This window comes from Ovis aries, chromosome 18 (assembly GCF_016772045.2).
Source record: "Ovis aries strain OAR_USU_Benz2616 breed Rambouillet chromosome 18, ARS-UI_Ramb_v3.0, whole genome shotgun sequence".
Taxonomy (NCBI): domain Eukaryota; kingdom Metazoa; phylum Chordata; class Mammalia; order Artiodactyla; family Bovidae; genus Ovis; species Ovis aries.
Window position 1 is genome coordinate 28,065,173 of NC_056071.1, and position 7,648 is coordinate 28,072,820.

At 50.8% G+C, this 7,648-nt stretch overlaps 1 long non-coding RNA gene across 1 annotated transcript; it reads left to right on the plus strand.

Moving 5' to 3' along the window:
• The first annotated feature begins 5,720 nt into the window (after positions 1-5,720).
• On the plus strand, positions 5,721-7,277 carry LOC114109106 (uncharacterized). Its single transcript, XR_003585812.3, has 4 exons — positions 5,721-5,850; positions 6,216-6,337; positions 6,720-6,821; positions 6,977-7,277. It is a non-coding gene; the product is annotated as an uncharacterized LOC114109106 (long non-coding RNA).
• The last annotated feature ends 371 nt before the right edge of the window (positions 7,278-7,648 follow it).

The following is a 7,648-nucleotide window of genomic DNA, read 5'->3' on the forward strand; positions in this document are numbered from 1 at the left end:
GTACTTTAAAGGCTGTACAGGATGGCAGGAGCCCTGCACAGTGAGAAAGAAAGTCTGGCCCCTAAGTTTCAGTGACCTTGAGAAAGGCATCTCACCTTCCCGGGTCCCCGTTTTCTATAAAATTTCAGTATATTCTGAAAATGAGGGACCTGAGGGAAGGTTCTATGTCCCCAGCAAGTCATGGAATACGTGTATCATTTAGGAAAATATAAGTCATATCAGTTATTTTTACAGAGAGAATATGAAGACTTGGTTGAAGAGGGATCAGAAGACCAAAAAAACACAGAAGGGCCCATAGAGGTCACACGGAGAGAGTGCAGCTCATCACAGGGCTGGAGGCAAAGCCTAGGGCCCAGATGGTTACAACCTACAAGCATGAGAGGTGGGGGGTGCCCAGGGCAGAACACAGGCCTCTGAGAAGGGGGCGCTGGTGTCTTTGATGGGGACACAGTACGGCAGGACCTTCCATGTGGGGGATATGTAACTAGAACAAACTGCAGCTGGCAAGCGGTGAACTATTGCCAGGACAACGCTAAGAGGTACTGGAAGCAAAAGAAAAGAGGAAGTCCTGTGTGTGTGCATGTGTGTGTGCAAGTGTGTGTGCACACTCATAGGCACATGTGCATGTATGCATATTTGTATTTTCTGTATACACACGTGCACAGACACCAAGAAAGGGGGAAAATGAGAAGAGACACGCCCACCAAGCCTGTGTCTGTCACTGGTTAGGGCCCATGGTTGGCATTCCTGACTTCCTTCTTCCAGGATCAGTCCTGTTTCCTTTCCCCTCAGCCGAAACCTCAGCTTGTTGGGATCTTTCATTTCTAATGAAATAACCCAAACTTTCATCCCCAAAAGGTCTGAATCATCACAGCCCCATCTCGGGTGCTGTAGTTGACCATTAACTTTTATTGGGGGACATGGATATAATAAAACACACTCCCAAGAGTCCCCTAAATATCACAGATCAACCCTTCTGTGTAGCAGCAGCTCTGCTTTTCCTTGATGATTAGAGTTCATCACCAGTGAGACAGTAGCTCCCTTCTCTGGGCTGAGGCAGTGGCCTGAGAAGCCGCTGGCCAGGTCTCAATCTCCAGTCCAGTGACACCACCGCACGGCCCCTGGTGGAGCCCCTTCCTCCCTGGGCATGGGGACCTACAACCCCTAGGGCTCAGGATTGGGGGCGGAAAGCACAGTTCTTGGTTACAAGACAAAATGGCGACAAGAGCCACTCCCACTCCCAGATCGTATGTGCTGGCCAAGGAACAGACCACCATATGGCCATCACCGATTCAAATCATCCAGTCCGTTGGTCTGAGCTCCTGCCTTTCGGGGAGCTGACTCCCTGCTGGCACCATCGCTCAACTTCCCGTGGGCCATTCCAGGCTCCATCAGGCCCGCTGCTGCTGGGTCAGCTAGACACGCAGTGAGTGAAGCCCCTGTGCGTGATCCCATCACCATGAAGCTGAACTTTGTCTCCAAAAGCAACACTGTGTGGCGCTCCATCATGGTAAGTGAGACGTCTTTGAACCCATGAATGGTAGTTTCTGGCAGAAGTGCTGCAGGCAGGGAAGGCATCTGAATCCACACATGTCTATTCCAGTGAGAGAAATGGCCTTCCTTCCACAATGAGAAAGGTCCAGCGCCCTCGACCAGCTGCGTCTGACTGGCTCCCCCAGGGAGGGAGCCAGACAGAGTCTCTGCGCTGGTCCCCACCGTCAGAGGTCTCTCAAGCTTGGCAAGTGGCCTCCAGGCTGGCCTTGAGAAGGGGGAATCATGTAGCTTCATTCACCCCCAGCTTCTTTCCCTACAGACAGGTCCCTCTGTTCTGGGGCCCGTTAAACAAACATCAGGATGCCTGGAGAGAGGGTTGAATGCTATTACAGGGCCTGCTCTCTCACTCACTCGATTCCCGAGAGCCTCCTCCACACCCGGTACTTGTAATGAGCCTAAACATGGGACACGGTATCTCCGTGGTCTAGGAGAGCGGTCCACTGACATCTTCGTTTGCACAACACCTCCTTGTCGCCGACCTCTGACTCCTGTCCTTTCCAAGTTCCTGACTGCCCAGTCAACTCTTCACCCCTGCCCATAAATCAAGGTGGATCAGGATTCCTTGGTGAAGTGAAGTGAAGGATTAGTCGCTCAGTAGTGTTTCTGACTCTTTGTGACCCCATGGGTTGTAGTCCACCAGGTTCCTCTGATCATGGAATTCTCCAGGCAAGAATACTGGAGCGGGTTGCCATTCCCTTCTCCAGGGGATCTTCCTGACCCAGGGATCCAACCCAGGTCTCCTGCGTGGCAGGCAGATTCTTTACCATCTGAGCCACCAGAGAAGCCTTGATTACTTGAGAGCGGCATTAATGATGTTTGATGCCAGATTGTTCTTTCTTTGTAGAGACTGGTCCTGTGTGCATTAAAAGATGTGCAGCAAGCTCCTAGCTGACCTCTACTCACTAGATGCCAGTAGCTCCCTCCACCCAAGTGTAACAACCAAAAATGTCTCTAGACCTTGCCAAATAGCCCCAAGGCAGTAGGAGGAGGGAAAGAATCACTGTGAATTCTTCTGGCTGTCTTTCAGATCAGGAAAGAGATAACCATTTGTTCTGCTCCAGCTCTGTCCACTGGCATGATTTCCCTTCCCCACCAGCTTTCAGAGACACTTGAGATGGTGGGGGTTAATACCCTCACCACCCACCCTCAAGCTGGAGCCCCCACATCACAGAGAACCATCTGAAAGCTGTTCTCTTCGGCCACCTATCTTGTTAGTGGGAACTCCCCGAGACGTGTGAGTTAAGGGAGAGGAGGCCACAAGCAAGAGGACACGTTGCAGGGTCTGAGCCACCTCTCCACGCACTTCTGGGTTTTCTCGACATATCGCCTCCACAAGAAGACAGATTGCAGCTGCGCAGACCCAATTTCGTGGGAGGGCGGGGCAGATCACACCCGGTCATCACGCTCAGAGGTCAGGACTGTAGTCCACTGATGTCTCTGTCGGCCGTTCAGTCCCCACCAGAAGCCAGTAGTAGCCAGGAGCTGTTTCTCATAAAGGAGAATAGTCATATGCAGAGGAGGGCACAGCTTTGCCCAGAGCGCTGGCGCTCTGCAAGGTAGTCTGCTCGCTGACAGCATTGCTGTTGGCCACACTAAGTGCCAATGAGTCTATTAGGAGATGAGGTCTGTGGGCCCGTCTCACACCTGATGGCCTTACAGGTTCCTTGGTAAAAGCTTTGGGAATAGCTGATGGGTTGCCTTCAAAATCCAAGAAGTCTCCACAAACATCATGCCTCCTTTTTTAGGTATAGCAACATTTCTCTCACTTTGTTGGGCGGCCCTGAAACACTCCATGGTCTCCCCACAGCGTTCTTAAGTGGATGGATCCCTGAATATTTATGGTGGCGTTTGAGGGGGGGGGGCGGCGCGGTTCTCCCTCTTTTGTGTCTCAGGGAGGCAGGTGCCGTCTGCATGAGGATATCAATAGTGGGACAGAGCAAGGCATTTTGTGGGCCCTCTGCCAGCTGTGCAGTGGCAGAGAGCAGGAAGACGGGACAAGTCCTGGGCACCTCCAGGCACCAGCAAACAGTTTCTGGTGGTCCTTGCAGATGGACAGGGAGAACCAAAGCTACCCTCTCAGCTTCTGCTGTGAAACGATAAGGGGATGCATTGGGAAGCCTCTCAAGTCATTGATAGCCCCATAGATCTCTGCAGGTCCCCCAGGATGCAAGTTAATCACCTTTGATTTATTCTCATGGTAAGGTTGGGAAAGGCCAGGGCTTTCACTTTTGTCCCATTTCTACTGAAGCAGCATCCATTCCAAGGCAGGGGAACCCACGTGGGGGCTCAGCCAGCTGCCAAGTGTAAGCCCTCCAACCCCACACTGGAAGCTGGGGAAGTGACCACAGACCCACCAGTGCTGCAGACACCCACCCTTGGGATGAAACTCTTATCTCACGACCACCACAAGCCCCCACTTTGATTGTGGAACCACAATGGTATCTTTAAGTCACTGGAAATGAGTGACAACTCAGAGCCAGTGCTGAGTCCCTGAATTATCACAGTACACCCCCCACCCTACGGTGATCAGGGAAGAGACATTTGTCAGAACACGTCTGCCTGTCACAGGCCACAGTCGCCCTAAGGCAAGGTCTCAGGCCCCATGGAGGAGGTCAGGAAGGGGTGTGCAGTATCAGCGGGTGATATAGCAAGGCTTTCTCAGAGGAGCCAAGGGGTTCCAGACCTGTGAAGTGGCTTAGACCTGCCAAGTCCACAAACCTCTGCGACTCTACGGTGTGGCTACTTAAGCAAGGAATTTTGCTTTCAAATCAGAAGTAATTTTTAACAACAATAATTTTATTGAGGAGTATTTTATGTACAGCCCAAAGCACAAATATCAAACACAGTTGGGTGTGTTTTCACCACCAGCAGGGTTGAGATCAGAATACCCCCCACAGTGCACCCCACCCCCAAAATCAGCTCTTATCCAGATCACTCTAGATTTGCTCTGTTCTCACAGACATAAAAATGGAATCAATATATGTGCTGTTTGGTGCCAGTTCTCATTTGTTCCACAGGTTTTGAGGATTTACCCACGTTGGTGCTGTTCAGTCACTAAGTCATGACCAATTCTGTGACCCCGTGGACTACAGCACACCGGGCTTCCCTGTCCTTCTCCATCTCCTGGAGTTGTTTAAATTCATGTCCACAGAATCAGTGATGCCATCCAACCATCTCATCCTCTGTTGCCCTCTTCTCCTCCTGCCTTCAGTCTTTCCCAGCAATGGGATCTTTTCCAAAGAGTTGGCTCTTCACATCAGGTGGCCAAAGTTTTGGAGCTTCAGCTTCAGCATCAGTCCTTTCAATGAAGATTCAGGGTTGATTTCCTATAGGATGGACTGGTTTAATCTCCTTGCTGTCCAAAGGACTCTCAGGTATGTTCTCCAGCACCGCAGTTTAAAAGCATCAATTCTTCAGTGCTCAGCCTTCTTCATGGCCCAACTCTCACATCCATACATGACTACAGGCATTGTTTATTTGTAACTCTATTGCTGGGCAGTGTGACTATATCACAGTTTGTATATCCATTTTCATGTTAATGGACAGGTTGCTTCCAGTTTGGAGCTATTGTGAATAAAGCCACCAGAAGCCTTCATGAATCTTTGGTGTACATAAGGTTTCATTTCTTCTGGCTAAATACAAAAGAAGCAAAATTAGTAGCTCACAGAATGAGTGTGTACTTCATGCTATTAGAAATTTCCAAACAATGTTTCAAATAGATTGCATGGCTTTCCAATTCCACCAGCAAAGGTTCTGGTAACCTGAGACTCCAACATATACAGTCCATCATTTCTGATGCCCATGCAGTAGCCCCCACGGACTTCCAGAAACTCCACTCTCTGGAGCAGGCTCCCAGCACACACAGGCTTGTGCACACCTAAGGTGGGCACATGTGCAGAAGTGCGAGACTGGGCAGGCCCGTGGTGTGTCTGTACAGACCTGTGCCATCTGTCTCTCCTGCTTTCTGCCCTCCTCCTGCCCCCTTTCTCTTGGAGGCTGAACTCCATCTGCCTTCTGCCCTCACCAAATTCAGGTGCGTGCATATCCTTGCTTGGGTGTTTAGTTCCTGGACATCAAAACTTTTGTCTGATTCGTCCCCACCCTCAGAGGCCCAGCCCATGGGTGTGACTGGCACCTTTTCTCTCCGTGCAGAAGAGGAACCTTCCCTTGTGCGCCCAGGTGAGCCCAGCAAGCAGCTGTCCAGGGAATGGGGGTGACTACCTGCTCTGCATCTCCCAGAGAGCAGCTGGGAGTGAGGCCCTGGGGCTCAGTTCAGCTCCAAGCATGAATCGCCAGGTAAGGAGGACTTCTCAGGGAGCAAAGAGTTGCATCAGACAGAGAAGGGGATAAAGGTCTGTGAGCAGCAGTGAGCACTCCTTACACAAACTCTGATCAGAAGCCTGCTCTGTGCTGGGCTCGCCAAGGCTGGGGACCCAGGAATACGACAGACCAGGTTCCTCCCAGCCGAGGGTGGGGGAGAGAAAGCATAAAGGGGTCAGCAACTGGTTAGTGTAAAGGCTACTGGGAAAAGGATGGATAAGGACAGTGGCCCCACGGCAGTGGCCACCTCCACTCTGGGTCCAAGGCCGGGAAATGCTTTGGGGAGCCCCTGCAGGGGACTTGGGGACATCCCGGCAGTCTGGCCACTCTGACACCAACAGGGAAGATCATCACTGAAGCTTGTGGACCAAGAAATCATGCCCGAGAGAAAGTAATGGCGCCCACCCTGGGTCCCACACCCAGGAAGCAGCAGGTGGGCTACAGAAGGCTCTACTGGCCCCAGGTCCGTGTTTGTCCCACACGTGCCCACAGAGGGAGGGGAAACTAGGGGTTTCAGGAAGACCTTGTGTCCAGCACCTGGTAGCACTGGTCTGCCCTAGAGGTAGGGGACCAGGAAGAATATTCTCTCTGGCCACTTAACCTCTACCTGTCAATCTGAAGGCTTGAAATGCTGGATCTCAGTAAAAGCATCACAGCTGGGGGGATCAGCACTCACCATGGGAACTAGGTCAGGAGCATCCGGGCCTCATGCCTTGTGCCTCTGGAAAGCCAGGCAGCCCAAGGGGGACTGGGAGGAGAGGATGGTGAGCCCCAAGGATGGGCTCCAAGGGTCTCCAGGGATGTCAAGGGTGTGAACATCGGTCAAATTGCTTCTTGCCTGTCAGTCCAAGGATAAGCTTCCCTCGGAGCTCCTGTTCTTTTGGAAAACTGCTGACCATGATCAGTGACATAAGAGGGAAAGCCATCATGGAAGGAAAAGTCCCCAGGTGAGATGGCGTGGGCTCAACCCCAACCCGGGGAGATGAATGAGGAGCTGACAGTTAAGTCAGCTGATGGACCACGACACAGAGCGGGAAGAGCAAAGGGGCTGCTGCTTACTCCAGCATCTTGGAGTGAGTTCTGGACCATCCCATCCTGACAGACACATAGCAGGAACCGGCTGGTTGGCGACTTCATCTACACCACACATTCCAGAGGTTTTTGGATTCGTGAGGAAGGAGAAATCTTGGTGCTGGACCCGAAAGGATGTGCTATGGACAAGAGAATGTGGGTGAGGAGGCTCGACCTCTGAGGAGCAGCACTCAGCTATCACCCATGGCTGGCCCTTGAGTCCCCTATTTCTCGCTTCTCCACCTGAAACCTCCTTTCTAAGGCAGACCTCAGATACACTGTGGGATCAATTCCTGACTACTGCTATAAAATGAATATTGCAATAAAGAAAGTAGCACTATTTTTTTTGGTTTCCCAGTGCATATAAAAATTAAATTTCCATGTTGGAGAAGGTGTAGAGAAGAGGCAACCTTCCTACACTGTTGGTGGGAATGTAAGTTTGTACAGTCACTATGGAGAACAGTATGGAAGTTCACTTAAAAACTAAATATAGAGCTACCACATGATCTAGGAATTCCAATCCTGGGCATATATCCAGAGAAAACTATCATTTGAAAATATATGTGCACCCCAATGTTCATTGTAGCACTGTTTACAATTGCCTTTAGGGAGCAACCTAAATGTCCATCAACAGATGAATGGATAATGAAGTTGTGGTACATATAATAGAATGGAATATTACTCAGCTATAAAAATGAAAAAA